This window comes from Oncorhynchus mykiss, chromosome 30 (genome assembly GCF_057628025.1).
Source record: "Oncorhynchus mykiss isolate SJ-2025 chromosome 30, ASM5762802v1, whole genome shotgun sequence".
Classification (NCBI taxonomy): domain Eukaryota; kingdom Metazoa; phylum Chordata; class Actinopteri; order Salmoniformes; family Salmonidae; genus Oncorhynchus; species Oncorhynchus mykiss.
Window position 1 is genome coordinate 19,106,084 of NC_143051.1, and position 16,287 is coordinate 19,122,370.

Here is a 16,287-nt window from a genome sequence, read left to right on the forward strand (position 1 = left end):
TTCTTCAGACTGATCGAAGATAGTGTATATAATTACGCTAATGTCAGGAAGGGCGCTCTCCTAGGCTATGGTAGTTTGGGAACAACAATCTGCAATTTGCGGGCATTCGGAGGAATTCATGGCAGGGGTGAGAAAGGTTTTGGAGTCTCTGGTATCCGGGAGAAAGGCGGCCAGCAAACTACTTGACTTACGTCAAAACTCCCGTAGTGTGGCAGACTAAGCGGTGGACTTTCGCACGTTGGCCGCCGAGAGTGCCTGGAATCCGGAGTCTCTTTTCGATACTTTTCTGCACGGATTATCTGAGGATGGGGGCACTGTTTACAACGTGGGGCACTGTTTATAACGTTGACATCAGCAAACCGCTCACCCACACAACGCCATACACTTGGCCTGCAGTTGTGAGGCCGGTTGGACGTACTGACAAATTCTCTAAAATGACGTTGAAGGCGGCTTATGGTAGAGAAATGAACATTCAATGCTCTGGCAATATCTCTGGTGGACATTCCTGCAGTCAGCATGCCAATTACATGCTTCCTCAACTTGAGACATCTGTGGTATTGTGTTGTGTAACGAAACTGCACATTTTAGAGTGACCTTTATTGTCCCCAGCACAAGATGTACCTGTGTAATGATCATGCTGTTTAATCAGATTCTTGATATGCCACACCTGTCAGGTGGACAGATTATCTTGGCAATGGAGAAATACTCACTAACAGGGATGTAAAAAAAAATGTGCAGAACATTTGAGAGAAATAAGCTTTTTGTGCACATGGAACACTTTTGGGATCTTTTAGTTTAGCTCATGAGACATGGGACCAACACTTTACATGTTGCATTTATATTTTTGTTCAGTATAGTTAACAGACCAAGAAATAGTTCCAAACCTCTCGGCCAATAAGAGCAGCTTTTCAGTTATCCCATCCGGGGCTCAGACCACTCCCAAAGTCCTAGAAAAAGTATTGTTTGAGAAATTTCCCTTTGCTAATTAACTATTTATGGTTTATTCTTTAAACAATTTTAATAAAATTTAAAAAATCACAATAAGGTAGTTAAATTGTTACCCAGAAATGATTATATTGAGGTAAAAACAGCTGCATTGGGCCTTTAAAACCTTGCTTTGTCAGCTTCATTAGTTAAATGTATTACAGTGGCACACCAGTGTGAATGATTTGGCTAAACCCTTGCCAATAGCCAGAGGCTGAAATTAAACTTACATTAAATTAAAATATGGCCAGTGCCTTTCTGACTTTCTGGCTTGGCTAGTAGCATCTAACTGGGCTACATGGAACATAGACATACGTTTTACAGAATCAAACCAACCATGTTGTCCTTCCTGGCAGTGATTCGTGTAGTATTGATAACATTTACTTAGAGTATAGCAACAGCTGCCCCTTGGTTATTGGTTGTCTTATCCATCATGTCCAATGCAAGTTAAAACAACACCCCTACAATTCACGGGGTGCACACATACAGCATGCATTGTGACATTATGATCATCAAGTATCCTTAGTGTTTTACAGGGTCTCCTTCCATAATGAATACACCACAGTGTGATAAAACAGGACCAGTAGAACGCAAGACGTCAAAAATATCTTGTCTTTGGACGGATATACACTCTCTCAGAGTCTGGTTCTTGTAAAAACATTTAATAAAATATACTTTAAAAAGCCGCAGGTCTCTCCAGTTAGTACAGCTAACTGAATAAGTCTTTGGCTAGTGACAGCGGTAGTCTTGAGGGTTGTTGGAGGCATGAGTCTGGACATTTCGACTGCATCCCAAATGGCGCACTATTCCCTATATATCGCAGTACACCCTATGGGCCCTGGATTAAAAATAGTGCACTATAAAAGGGAATAGGGAGCCATTTGGGACAGCAGCCTTCCTTCCACAATGATGTAAATACACAGCAGGTGACTGTCTCCTAGTAGCGTGCAGGTGAATATTTTATATGTACTCTATAAATCCTCCATCGACATCAACTGAAGGGAAGCCGGTTAGTTTAAAGTGCCAGTTTAAAGCAGAAATTGGGTTCTTTCTCTCTCTCTCTCTCTCTCTCTCTCTCTCTCTCTCTCTCTCTCTCTCTCTCTCTCTCCATAGTCGACCTCTTTGAATAAAAAAACACCTGATTGAGTGAGTGTTTCCACCCCTTAATGAACCGTTCCCTTCACTCTCAACCCAAGGCATTCAGCAGAAAAAAAGTAGGATGGGGGGATAGGTATTTTTCAGAATTTGTGCGCCTGGTGCTGTGAATTAGCTACCGGTGCGTTTTTCTCCCCAGACATGCTTGCTGACAGCACACAGGCCAGCACTCAAAAATGCTTATCATTACAAAATGAATCTACTACCTTTCATTACCCAATATTAGCACAAGTAAAACCATAAATAAAAACACTACTGAATAAATAAATGCTTTTTCATGGAACTGATTTTGGCACACTAGGTCCTCTGGGGTGCTCCACCTCCCCAGGCTGAGGGTTTGCATGTGTGAGTAACTCAACCTATTTGGCACTAGCTATGCTCTCCCTCCGCTCTCCCTCCCTACGTCCCTAGCATCTCAATCCTCCTACTCCTCAACTGTGGGAGTTCTCCTCTCCCCCCCTCCCCACACCCACCTCCATTTCATCTCCCTCCCCCTGTTCCTTAACAGAGGTAGATTTGTCTCCCTCCACTCTCACTCCCCTCCCTCCTCCCTGCTCCTTAACAGAGGTAGACCCGTCTCCCTCCCTCCCCCCTGCTACCTAATAGCGGGCTGAAGTAAGTCCATCAGTAGAGCTGCATAAAGAAGTCAGGAGCCCAGTCCAGTCCACGGCCGCCCCCAGGGTGGCTGAGATGCCCCACACGGCCATCTTGATGAGCTGGTTGGCAGCTTGGTTGGGCTGCGTGTCCCTGGGCAGGGCCATTTGGGAGTCTGGGCCCCCTCGGCCTTGGGCTGGGCCCCAAAGGAGCTGCCGACGGAGGACCGAGTCGGGCCGCTGCTGCTGAGTGGTCATCTGGAAGGCCTTGAAACAGTTGATGGTGATGCTGGAGAGAGACAGAAGGAGATACTGTTTTTGTCTGATAGGGTGTTAGCAGTTACTCATCGGCTGAGTTGGTTACGGCTCACAAGAATACTGAAACAGACAGTAGAAAAATAAATAGGGTCGGCACTTCACAATATGAGTTGTCCTACTACAGGAAATTGCCCGTTGTTTACCACTGTCAAAGTGGAAGGAGAAAGGGGGAGGAGGTCTTGTGGCCTTGCAGTGAAAGATAGTAAACGACAGAGTGAAGAAATGTCAATAATGTCAATAAGAAAGACAGAAGGAAGAGAGACTGGTGACAAAAGAAGAAGAACGGCTCCATATGGGAAGGAGGGAGCAGTGCCCTATGGCCTCAAACTATTTTAATTTGGCTACGGATTTTTCTCAATTACAATAGCAACACAACACCAGAAGCAACAGCCAGCGCTTATGGGCAAGACAACGGCAACAAGGCACATTTTTTTTCATCTTCTTCTCCTCAACAGTTTGGAGAAAAACATCATTAAAAAACGTAAAATATTCACTTCCATTTCATTATCGTCCCTCTGGAAGTAATAGTAAACATTGCGCTGCAACACGAAATGCAAATGCCTTTTCTCTCCGATTATGAACGTTGTAAAAAGAAAAACGGGACGTTTAATGACAGAAAAACGCCTCTCGGAAAATGGTACTCCGAGCGAGCGTGCGTTTGTGCGCTGAGGGGCTCAATGTCTTTAAGTCTTTCGTTCGACTTTTTGATTCTCCCTCTCTCCCATCTCTCTCTCTCTCATTAGAATCGTCTGCTAATGAGCCCAGGCTGAAAATAGCTGACAGGTAACGGCAGACAATTAACTTTTAAACTTTCACTTTAAACAGCTTAACACCCCAGAGGGCCCAGCTCCTCAGATGAACCTCCTTCTGTAGTTTACAGTACATACAGTAGTGGCTGACTTCTATCACTCACTCCTCCTTCATTCCTCTCTCCGACAGCATCCCAAATGGCACCCTATTCCCTATGAGGTGAACGACTTTTGACCAGAGCTACCTTGTCAAAAGTAGTGCACTAAGTAAATATTTGTAACGTGATCCTGTGTTATTGTCACGACTGCTGCCGAAGTCGTTGCCTCTCCTTGTTCGGGCGGTGCTCGGCGTTCGACGTCACCGGTCTTCTAGCCATCATTGATCCTTTTTTCATTTTCTATTGGTTTTGTCTTGTCTTCCCATACACCTGTTTTCAATCCCATTCATTACCTGTTGTGTATTTAACCCTCTGTTTCCCCTCATGTCTTTGTCAGAGATTGTTTTATTGTCAGTGTAGTGTGATTGTTGTATAGGTGTGCGTCGGGTCCTTGTACCCATGTTTATGTACATTTAGTGTTATGGAGCATACTCCGTGGACTTTATTAAAAGACTCCATTTTACACTCCATTTGACTCTCCTGCGCCTGACTTCCCTGCCACCTATTACATCTACGCATGACAGAATCTCTGACCAAATATATGAAGTCAGCAGGAGAGGACACTATGCCCATGGAGCTGGAGGAACGCGTTCAGGAACAAGCTAGGGAGATTGACGTTATCAGCTCCGTCATGGATCACATTGCCATGAAAATGGATCGCTGGGAGAGACAGGGAGTTTCTCCAGCGCCACTACCACCACAACCGGAATCTCCCGTGAACGATTTTTCCTCTCCGGAATCGAGGATCCATTTATCCCTACCTACGGGATACAACGGAGATACTGCCGGCTGCCAGGGTTTCCTCCTTAAACTGAACTTGTATCTAGCCACGGCCTCCCCAGTACCATCTGACCGTGAGAAGAGTTACGCCCTCGTCTCATGCCTCACCGGGAAAGCCCTGGAATGGGCCAGCGCTGTGTGTAGTAGGGAGGTTGCGGCGCTGGACCATTTTGAGGAGTTCACCCGCCAATTCCGGATAGTATTCGATCACCCACCTGAAGGCAAAGCAGCGGGTGAGCTTCTCTATCATCTGAGGCAGGAGACGAGGAGTGCACAGGATTTTGCCTTGGAGTTTAGGACCTTGGCTGCCGGCGCTGGATGGAGCGACAGGGCCCTGATCGACCATTACCGTTGTAGTCTACGCGAGGACGTCCGTCGGGAGCTGGCCTGTAGAGACACCACCCTCACCTTCGACCAGCTGGTGGACATGTCCATCAGGCTGGACAACATGCTGGCTACTCGTGGACGTCTAGATCGGGGTCTGGTTGTTCCATCCTCCCGCACCCTCTCTCCCGAACCTATGGAATTGGGAGGGATGGTGCGCAGGGAGACCGGAGGGGGTTCCCGCTCGAGCACCATTCAAGGTCGCAGAGAGCACACTGCTGGTCGGTGCCGGGTTGGTTCTTCTGGGAATAGAGAGGGCAGGCAGGGCATTCTGGCGTCACCCCAGGTGAGTAGGCACCATTCTCATCCAGAGCCCTCTGCTGCACTAATGTTTGTCTCTGTCTCTTTTCCTGACTTTTCACTGCATTCCCAGTATAAGGCGCTAGTAGATTCGGGTGCGGCTGGAAATTTCATTAATAAAAGTCTAGCTCATAGTTTAGGGATCCCTATTGTTCCTGTGGATATGCCTTTCCCTATTCATGCCTTAGATAGTCGACCATTAGGGTCAGGGTTTATCAGGGAGGTAACCGCACCTTTGTGTATGATAACGCAGGAGGGTCACAAGGAGAAGATTAGTCTTTTCCTTATTGATTCTCCTGCGTATTCTGTGGTGCTAGGCCTACCCTGGTTAGTTTGTCATAACCCCACTGTTTCTTGGCCACAGAGGGCTCTCACAGGGTGGTCGCGAGAATGCTCAGGTAGGTGTTTAGGGGTTTCCGTTGGTGCTACTACGGTGGAAAGTCCAGACCAGGTCTCCAACGTGCGCATTCCCCCCGAATATGCCGATTTGGCTCTCGCCTTCTGTAAAAAGAAGGCGACTCAATTACCACCCCATCGACTGGGGGATTGTGCGATAGATCTCCTGGTAGACGCTGCATATCCCAAGAGTCACGTGTATCCCCTGTCGCAAGCGGAGACGGAGGCTATGGAGACATATATCTCTGAATCCCTGCATCAGGGGTTCATTCAGCCATCCATTTCACCCGTCTCTTCGAGTTTCTTTTTTGTGAAAAAAAAGGATGGCGGTTTACGCCCGTGCGTTGATTATCGAGGTCTTAATAAAATCACAGTGAAATATAGTTACCCGCTACCTCTGATCAATACGATTATTGAGTTAATGCACGGGGCACGTTTTTTCACAAAATTGGATCTCAGGAGTGCGTACAATCTGGTGCGTATTAAGAAGGGTGATGAGTGGAAGACGGCATTTAGCACCACCTCAGGTCATTATGAGTACCTGGTCATGCCATATGGGTTGATGAATGCTCCATCAGTTTTCCAATCATTTGTAGATGAGATCTTCAGGGACCTGCACGGGCAGGGTGTAGTGGTGTATATCGATGATATTCTGATATACTCTGCTACACGCGCCGAGCATGTGTCCCTGGTGCGCAGGGTGCTTGGTCGCCTGTTGGAGCATGACCTATATGTCAAAGCTGAGAAATGCTTGTTTTTCCAACAATCCATCTCCTTCCTAGGGCATCGGATTTCCACTTCAGGAGTGGAGATGGAGAGCGACCGCATTACAGCCGTGCGTAATTGGCCGACTCCAACCACGGTAAAGGAGTTGCAGCGTTTTTTGGGGTTTTCCAATTACTACCGGAGGTTTATCCGGGGTTTTGGTCAGGTGGCAGCTCCCATTACCTCACTGCTAAAGGGGGGCCCGGTGCGCTTGCAGTGGTCGGCTGAGGCGAACAGGGCTTTTGAGCACCTGAAGACTCTGTTTACTTCTGCGCCTGTGCTGGCTCATCCGGATCCCTCTTTGCCATTCATAGTGGAGGTGGACGCATCCGAAGCTGGGATAGGAGCAGTGCTCTCTCAGCGTTCGGGTACGCCACTGAAGCTTCGCCCCTGTGCTTTCTTTTCTAAGAAGCTCAGCCCGGCGGAGCGAAACTATGATGTGGGGAACCGGGAGCTGTTAGCTGTCGTAGAAGCTTTGAAGGTGTGGAGGCATTGGCTTGAGGGGGCTAAACACCCTTTTCTCATCTGGACTGACCACCGCAATCTGGAGTATATCCGGCAGGCAAAGAGATTGAATCCTCGCCAGGCAAGGTGGGCCATGTTTTTCACTCGTTTTGTGTTTACTCTTTCTTACAGACCAGGCTCCCAGAACGTTAAGGCAGACGCATTGTCTCGGCTGTATGACACAGAGGAGCGGTCCATGGATCCCACTCCCATACTCCCAGCTTCGTGTTTGGTGGCGCCAGTAGTGTGGGAGCTGGACGCGGACATTGAGCGGGCGTCACGTGCAGAGCCTTCTCCCCCTGAGTGTCCAGCTGGTCGTCTGTACGTTCCGTCTGCTGTACGCGACCGATTGATATATTGGGCTCACACGTCACCCTCCTCTGGTCATCCTGGGATAGGTCGGACGATGCGCTGTCTTGACGGGAGATACTGGTGGCCCACTTTAGCTAAGGACGTGAGGATTTATGTTTCTTCCTGCTCGGTGTGCGCCCAGTGCAAGGCTCCTAGACACCTGCCCAGAGGTAAGCTACAACCTCTACCCGTTCCTCAACGGCCGTGGTCACACCTGTCGGTGGATTTTTTGACCGATCTTCCACCTTCACAGGGTTACACCACGATCCTGGTCGTTGTGGATCGGTTTTCTAAGTCCTGTCGTCTCCTCCCTTTGCCCGGTCTCCCTACGGCCTTACAAACTGCAGAGGCCCTGTTTACACACGTTTTCCGGCACTATGGGGTGCCTGAGGATATAGTGTCTGATCGGGGTCCCCAGTTCACATCAAGGGTCTGGAAGGCGTTCATGGAGCGTCTGGGGATCTCGGTTAGTCTTACCTCAGGTTTTCACCCCGAGAGTAATGGGCAGGTGGAGAGAGTTAACCAGGATGTGGGTAGGTTTCTGCGGTCTTATTGCCAGGATCGGCCGGGGGAGTGGGCGAAGTTCGTGCCCTGGGCAGAGATGGCTCAGAACTCGCTACGTCACTCCTCCACTAACCTTACTCCCTTTCAATGTGTATTAGGGTATCAGCCGGTTCTGGCTCCTTGGCATCAGAGCCAGACCGAGGCCCCTGCGGTGGACAATTGGTTTCGGCACGCTGAGGAGACCTGGGAGGCAGCCCACGTCCACCTTCAGCGTGCCATAAGGCGCCAGAAAATTGGCGCAGACCGTCGCCGCAGTGAGGCCCCAGTGTTCGCACCAGGGGACAGGGTCTGGCTCTCGACCCGAAACCTGCCCCTTCGCCTTCTCTGCCGGAAGCTGGGTCCGCGGTTTGTGGGGCCGTTTAAAGTCCTGAGGAGAGTGAACGAGGTATGTTATAGGTTACAACTACCCACTCATTACCGTATTAACCCCTCGTTCCATGTGTCTCTCCTCAGGCCGATGGTGGCTGGCCCGCTCCAGGAGGCTGAAGTGCGTAATGTTCCTCCGCCTCCTCTAGACATCGAGGGGGTTCCGGCGTACTCTGTTCGATCCATTTTGGATTCGAGACGTCGGGCGAGGGGCCTTCAGTACCTCGTGGACTGGGAGGGGTACGGGCCGGAGGAGAGATGCTGGGTTCCGGTGGAGGACGTGTTAGATCCTTCCATGTTATCAGAATTCCACCGTCTCCATCCGGATCGCCCTGCACCTCGCCTTCCGGGTCGTCCCCGAGGCCGGTGTCGACGCGCAGCTGGAGCCGCGCGTCAGGGGGGGGGTACTGTCACGACTGCTGCCGAAGTCGTTGCCTCTCCTTGTTCGGGCGGTGCTCGGCGTTCGACGTCACCGGTCTTCTAGCCATCATTGATCCTTTTTTCATTTTCTATTGGTTTTGTCTTGTCTTCCCATACACCTGTTTTCAATCCCATTCATTACCTGTTGTGTATTTAACCCTCTGTTTCCCCTCATGTCTTTGTCAGAGATTGTTTTATTGTCAGTGTAGTGTGATTGTTGTATAGGTGTGCGTCGGGTCCTTGTACCCATGTTTATGTACATTTAGTGTTATGGAGCATACTCCGTGGACTTTATTAAAAGACTCCATTTTACACTCCATTTGACTCTCCTGCGCCTGACTTCCCTGCCACCTATTACATCTACGCATGACAGTTATGTGTATTGTATAATGTGAAAAAAATTGTAAATGTTGATCACAAAAAAATAACAATTGGTGCAATAAATAGGGAATAGGGTGTGATTTGGAACACAGCCTCCATGTGACAGTGATAGTACAGTATAGTAGGTGGCTGGCTTAGCCTGTCCTCTCCTCTCGTTTCTCCTCCTGTTGAAAGGGTCTAGGACCTCGTCAATGACAGTGACACTCAGTCTTTGAATACAGCTGACAGGATAGTGAGATTATGACCATGATCAAAGCTCATTCTAAACCTTGAGAGAATTTGAGAAATGTTTTGCGAGGTACAGGTGGCTCTGCTGGCGTCTTACCTTTGAATTAAATATATGGTCATTACAGGGATTTAAAAACAAATTTAAAAAAATCTATGAGCATTGTGACCCTTCCATCCCATGCCTGCCTGCTGGTCATTCACCGTATGTGACCTTGGCCTAACCTGTACTGTAGTCAGTGGTTCTGTTCCACAGTAGCTGTGTAGTCATTAGTACACCATGGATGTGTCCCAAATGGCACCCTATTCTCTTGTCCGAAGTAAAGTAAGGACACAACAGCGGTCAGACGGGTGATTCAGCATGCAGCTATCCTCGTGACCCAGAAGAAGCAGAGGATGTTCAGTGTGGTTGAGTCATCATCACCGACCCGGCTTGTTTGTCATGTCACCACCAGGAGCTGCTCTCTCAGCCGTGCAACGTGACGCAACACTACACCCCTGCTCGCTCTCTCCCTCTCTTACATTAGAGACACACCACAACTCAGAGTCAATATGCTGCAGCTAGATCTAAAATACACTGTATCAGTTAGTCACTCGTCATCACACTTTCACTTGCATTTCATGTCATGCATCGCCCTACTACTGGGCAAGAGGAGAGAGACGAGGTCACCTGTTACTAGATACTGGGTCAAAGTCAAACCAACGCAGACATCACCTTCCTGTATGGAGTTAATGTCATGTCTCGTATACAAGGGCCCCACAGCCACCGCTCATTCAGCCTAGCTCTCCTGGGTTGTCTTCATTAGGCACCAAATGGAAGAAAACGGACTGAAACAGGGAGGATTCTACCTGGAGTGTCTAATAAGAAATGCTAATTTTCCTTTTCTGTGGCAAAACGTTGTGTGTGCACTAATGAATATGAACCTGTCCTGGGTGTCACCAACTCTTTCTACCCAACGTCACCTGTTGTGAGATCAACCAAGGCCAACCCTGACTCACTGACTGACTCAGCACTTCCTACAATAAGAAGGAAGCAGCAACTAGCCAGAGAGCTTGTGTCGCTACACTGCCCTCCAGGCAGACATTTGTATCCAGCTGTCACTCAAGGCCCCTTGTCAGCAATGTCATTTACTCCTGGAGAGGAATGACTTCAGCGCAGGGTGGAAGGATACGGACAGAGGGATGACTGCAGCATCAGTGGAAGGATATGGGCTACGGAGAGGGGAGGTGATGGAGGGAATGTGATGAGGTATGTTACACCTACACACATTGACACAATCAGCGGCAAGCGTCGTATCACACAAGGTCACAACCTTTTTTTTTTTTTTTTCATTTTTTAACTTTTATTTTGACAGGGAAGTCATACTGAGACTAAGGTCTATTTTACAGATGAACCCCGCATAAATACATCAACACATGCAATATACAAAATCAAAAAACATGAGAAAAAAGAAATTTAACAACATTGAGGTCTGACCAAGAGGGACCAGAAGAAAAATATAAACGCAAAATGTAGAAGTGTTGAAAGATATCCCTGTTAGTGAGCATTTCTCCTTTGCCAAGATAATCCATCCACCTGACAGGTGTGGCATATCAAGAAGCTCATTACACAGGTGCACCTTGTGCTGGGTACAACGAAAGGCCACTCTAAAATGTGCAGAGAATTTAGCAGTACATCCAACCAGACTCACAACCGCAGACCACATGTATGGCGTACTGTGGGTGAGCGGTTTGCTGATGTCAACGGTGTGAACAGAGTGCACAATGGTGGCGGTGGGGTTATGGTATGACCAGGCATAAGCTGCGGACAACGAACACAATTGCATTTTATTGATGGCAATTTGAATGCACAGATTCCGAGACAAGATCCTGAGGCCCATTATCGTGCCATTCATCACCTCCCGTTTCAGCATGATAATGCACGGCCCAATGTCACCAGGATCTGTACACAATTCCTTCAAGCTGAAAATGTCCCAGTTCTTCCATGGCCTGTATACTCACCAGACATGACACCCATTGAGAATGTTTGGGATGCTCTGGGTTGACGTGCACAACAGCATGTTCTAGTTCCCCCCAATATCCAGCAACTTCGCACAGCCATTGAAGGAGTGGAACAACATTCCACAATCAACAGCCTGATCAACTCTATGTGAAGGAGATGTGTCACGCTGCATGAGACAAACGGTGGTCACACCCGATACCGACAGGTTTTATGATCCACGCCCCTACTTTTTTAAAGGTACCTTTGACCAACAGATGCATACCTGTATTCCCAGTCATGTGAAATCCATAGATTAGGTCCTAATTGATTTACTTTAATTGACTGACTTTCTTATATGAACTGGTCTGATTGAGTAAGAGGTCTGCCAGAAGGCCATGAGCTGATCACGCGTGCTCCCGTGAGAGGTAGCTGCATTCCATTGCATTTCTAAATGCAACTGGAATTCTCCAGTTGAAATATTATTGATGATTTATGTTAAAAAAATCCTAAAGATTGATTCTCTACATCGTTTGACATGTTTCTACGAACTGTAATGGAATTTTTTGACTTTTCCGTCTGGCCTGCGCGTCTGGAATTTGGATTTGTGAATTAAATGCGCAAACAAAAAGGAGCTATTTGGACATAAATTATGGACTTTATCAAACAAAACAAACATTTATTGTGGGACTGGGATTCCTGGGAGTGCATTCTGATGAAAATCATCAAAGGTAAGTGAATATTTATAATGCCTTTTCTGACTTCTGTTGACTCCACAACATGGCGGATATCTGTATAGCTTGTTTTGGTCTCTGAGCGCTGTACTCAGATTATAGCATGGTGTGCTTTTTCGGTAAAAGCTTTTTTGAAATCTGACACAGCGGTTGCATTAAGGAGAAGTTTATCTAAAGGTCCATGCATAACAATTGTATCTCTTATCAATGTTTATTATGAGTATTTCTGTAAATTGATGTGGCTCTCTGCAAATTCACCGGATGTTTTGGAAGCAAAACATTACTGCACGCAATGGGCCAATGTAAACTGAGATTTTTGGATATAAATATGAACTTTATCGAACAAAACATTCATGAATTGTGTAACATGAAGTCCTATGAGTGTCATCTGATGTAGATCATCTGTAAGGGTTTTTCTGTGGTGAAGGAGAGGCGGACCAAAATGCGGCGTGGTGGTTATTCATGTTTTTAATAAAGACATGAACAGACTAACCAAAACAAGAAAAGTGAAAACCTAAACAGTCCTATCTGGTGCAAACACAGAGACAGGAACAATCACCCACAAACACACAGTGAAACCCAGGCTACCTAAGTATGATTCTCAATCAGAGACAACTAATGACACCTGCCTCTGATTGAGAACCATCCTAGGCCGAAACATAGAAATACCCCAAAACATAGAAAAACAAACATAGACTGCCCACCCAACTCACGCCCTGACCATACTAAATAAATACAAAACAAAGGAAATAAAGGTCAGAACGTGACATCATCAAAGGTTAGTGATTAATTTGATCTATATTTCTGCTTTTTGTGACTCCTCTCTTTGGCTGGAAAAATGGCTGTGTTTTTCTGTGACTAGGTACTGACCTAACATAATCAGATGGTGTGCTTTCGTCGTAAAGCCTTTTTGAAATCGAACACTGAGGTGGGATTAACAACATATCTTTAAAATGGTGTAAAATACTTGTATGTTTGAGGAATTTTAATTTCAAAGCTTGGCCTACCGAATACACAGTGTCTGTGGAGTCAAGTTGCACTTCCTACGGCTTCCACTAGATGTCAACCATCTTTAGAAACTTGTTTCAGGCTTCTGCTATAAAGGAGGGGGGAATGGGAGCTGAATGAATCAGTGGTCTGGCAGAGTGTCTCAGGCTCGTGACGCGCGCTCCCGACAGAGTTAGCTCTCGTTCCAGTGCTTTTCTTCAGACATAGGAATTCTCCGGTTGGAACCTTATTGATGATTTATTTAAAAACATCCTAAAGATTGATTCCATACATCGTTTGACTTGTTTCTACGACCTGTAACGGAACTTTTCGAGTTCTTGTCTGGACGAAGTGCTCGCGCCTCATGAAGATGGATTACTGGGCTGAACACGCTAACAACAAGTGGCTATTTGGACATAATGATGGACATTATGGAACTTTATGGAACAAATCAGTCATTTATTGTTGAACTGGGATTCCTGGGAGTGCCTTCTGATGAAGATCATCAAAGGTAAGTGAATATTTATAGTGTTATTTCTAACTTCTGTTGACTCCAACATGGCAGATATTTCTTTGGCTGGATTGGGCTCTGAACACCGTTCTCAGATTATGCTTATTCCATAAAGTTATTATGAAATCTGACACAGCGGTTGCATTAAGGAGAAGTCCATCTTTAATTATGTGAATAACATTTGTATCTTTTATCAATGTTTATTATGAGTATTTCACCGGATGAAATACCGGTGCAAAATCACCGGGTGTTTTGGAATCTAAACATTACTGCACGTAACGCACCAATGTAAACTGCGATTTTTTTATAGAAATATGCACATTATTGAACAAAACATACATGTATTTTGTAACATGATGTCCTATGAGTGTCATCTGATGAAGATCATCAAAGGTTAGTGATTCATTTTATCTATATTTCTGCTTTTTGTGACTCCTATCTTTGGCTGGAAAAATGGCTGTGTTTTTTTTACTTGGCTATGACCTAACATAATCATATGTTGTGCTTTCGCCTTAAAGCATTTTTGAAATCGGACACGATGGGTAGATTAACAAGATGTTTTCTTTCATTTGCTGTATTAGACTTGTTAATGTGTGAAAGTTACATATTTAAAAAAAAAATGTTGTGTGCTGCCTTTTCAGCGGAATGTTGTTGAGGGGTTCCGCTAGCAGGAATGCCTGCCCTAGAAAGGTTAACCGAGGCAATGAACCAATTTCTCAATTGCCTAAATAGCTGCCAATCAGCTAATGAGACAGTTTGTCTTGGCCCAGGCTTGATTTCTTATCAAGAGGTCTGAGTACAGGAGAGTACCATGGATTAGTTCGGTTTTTGACTCTGAGTCGCTTGAAAGGGGGCATGTTGATCAGTCAGAGAGGTAAACATGGATGAGAAAAAGTAAACCTTCAAGAGGTTTACACACTGACTTGTTCACCATCATACGTTGCCTTTGTGTATGAAGCTCCTGTTTTTAGACTGAATATGAGAGAGGAAGAAAAATGAGCGCAGAGGCATTTGTTCATTTCTCGTCTGAGGGAGCACTTTCAGAGGTGATTGTGCACAAGGTCTAACTGGCTAATCCGTTTCCAATGCCTCTGTGCCTCCCAGCATGCTCGCTGTCGCTGCGCAGAAACCGCCACCGAGCCGGCCCCCACTCCAACCCCCTCCAACCCCCCACCGCCTGGCTCAGAGCTCAAAGATGTGCCTGAGGTGATATCACAGTCCCCCACCTCAGCCTCAGTGGCGGCCCAGCCGGCTACAACACAGTCCTGCTGGGCCAGCCACCTCACACACCAAACCCAGTAGGCCCCCCAACCAGCCAACCAACCGCTGCTGGAGGAGCTGATGCACTGGTTGGGTTACAGGTGGCGGCTTCTGCAGTAAGGAAGTAGTATATTCTGTTTTTAGAGGGTTTCACTCTGTTGATTTGATTTGATGTTGATATATCACAATGTTTCTTAATCCTAAGAAAATCACTGAAAAGGCCTGAAAATAATCTGATATTAAAAAGAAAACCTGTAAAAGATCTGACATGTATTTTAAATCTCCTCCAAAGCACATAGGCCTGCAACTATGAGCAGATTGGGAGAAAAGAGCCTACAGTACGTGGGGGGGTGCATCCTTTGTGAAGAACATTTGGGGGTCACCCTCACCTCCATCCCCCTGCCTCTTGAGGGAAACCACTACACTGCTCCATTTTCCCCATTGCAGCCCAGTCTAAGGTCAGGGAGACAAATAGAGCCAGAAGCCAGGGGTTGGAGTGCAGTGAGGGCAGCTCATCTCATCTCTGTCTTGAGAACAATACAGTAGGGTATGTACCACGTGACACGGAGCCCCACCCCATCTTTCCTCGGGGGCCACAGATGCTTAAAAGCGGGGGGATGGAGAGGGGGGTTATCAGCATGCAAAATCAAACAGCCCATAATTACCTAGGGATGAGGCTTATTTATTAGATAGCACAAGGGGCCTCCATTTAAAAAAAAAATCTCTCTTACTGTGATGTGACGTTAAAAAGAGGAGAAGACACCCCAAACCCAGAGCCACCGTAGTAACCACCCCATCTCTCTAGACAACCTTTTCTGACAGGACAGCGAGAGAATCAGAAATGCTGTAAGATCTAAAATGAACCAGATTTCTGTCCGATTTACATGGCAGTTCTGCTCAGGAGGGAGACATGAATAGAGGGAGAACAACATTGCTCTTGTGGGAAAGGTATTCATAACCTCCCACTGGTGTTGATAGCATCATAAAGGTGAGCCTAGCAGATCTCGTAGACTGACAGATACCGTTTACATACAAAGGGCTGAGATGTAGACAGGCAGGACTGAACGTCAGCCACATCACAATATACACTAAGGAGGAAGAGGATCAGCTCCAGCAGAATTGGGAGCCGCTCTGTTGTGTGGGCTGGGGGACTTGCTGCTCAACAGCCCCACCTGCTGGACATGTGGAAAAACAAATCCCAAAGGACCACAAGAGTCCTCTACCTCTGCTCTGTCTGAACAAAGTTGGATCTACTGCTAATACTACAGAGAGGACTATCTCTCCTCACATTCCCTGTTTCAGGCCATCATCCTCTACCATGTAATATCTTCTCCTCCTGAATTATGTGACTGGCATGGTCCACATCTCGTCCACATCTCCTCATGTTCTGATGTAATAGCAGATAGCAGCCACTATTCTTTAGC

The 16,287-nt window shown here is 46.7% G+C and overlaps 1 pseudogene; it reads right to left on the reverse strand.

The window, feature by feature from the left end:
• Positions 1–2,738: 2,738 nt before the first annotated feature.
• LOC110489399 (TBC1 domain family member 20-like) overlaps positions 2,739–16,287 on the reverse strand; it is a 32,169-nt pseudogene continuing 18,620 nt past the window's right edge.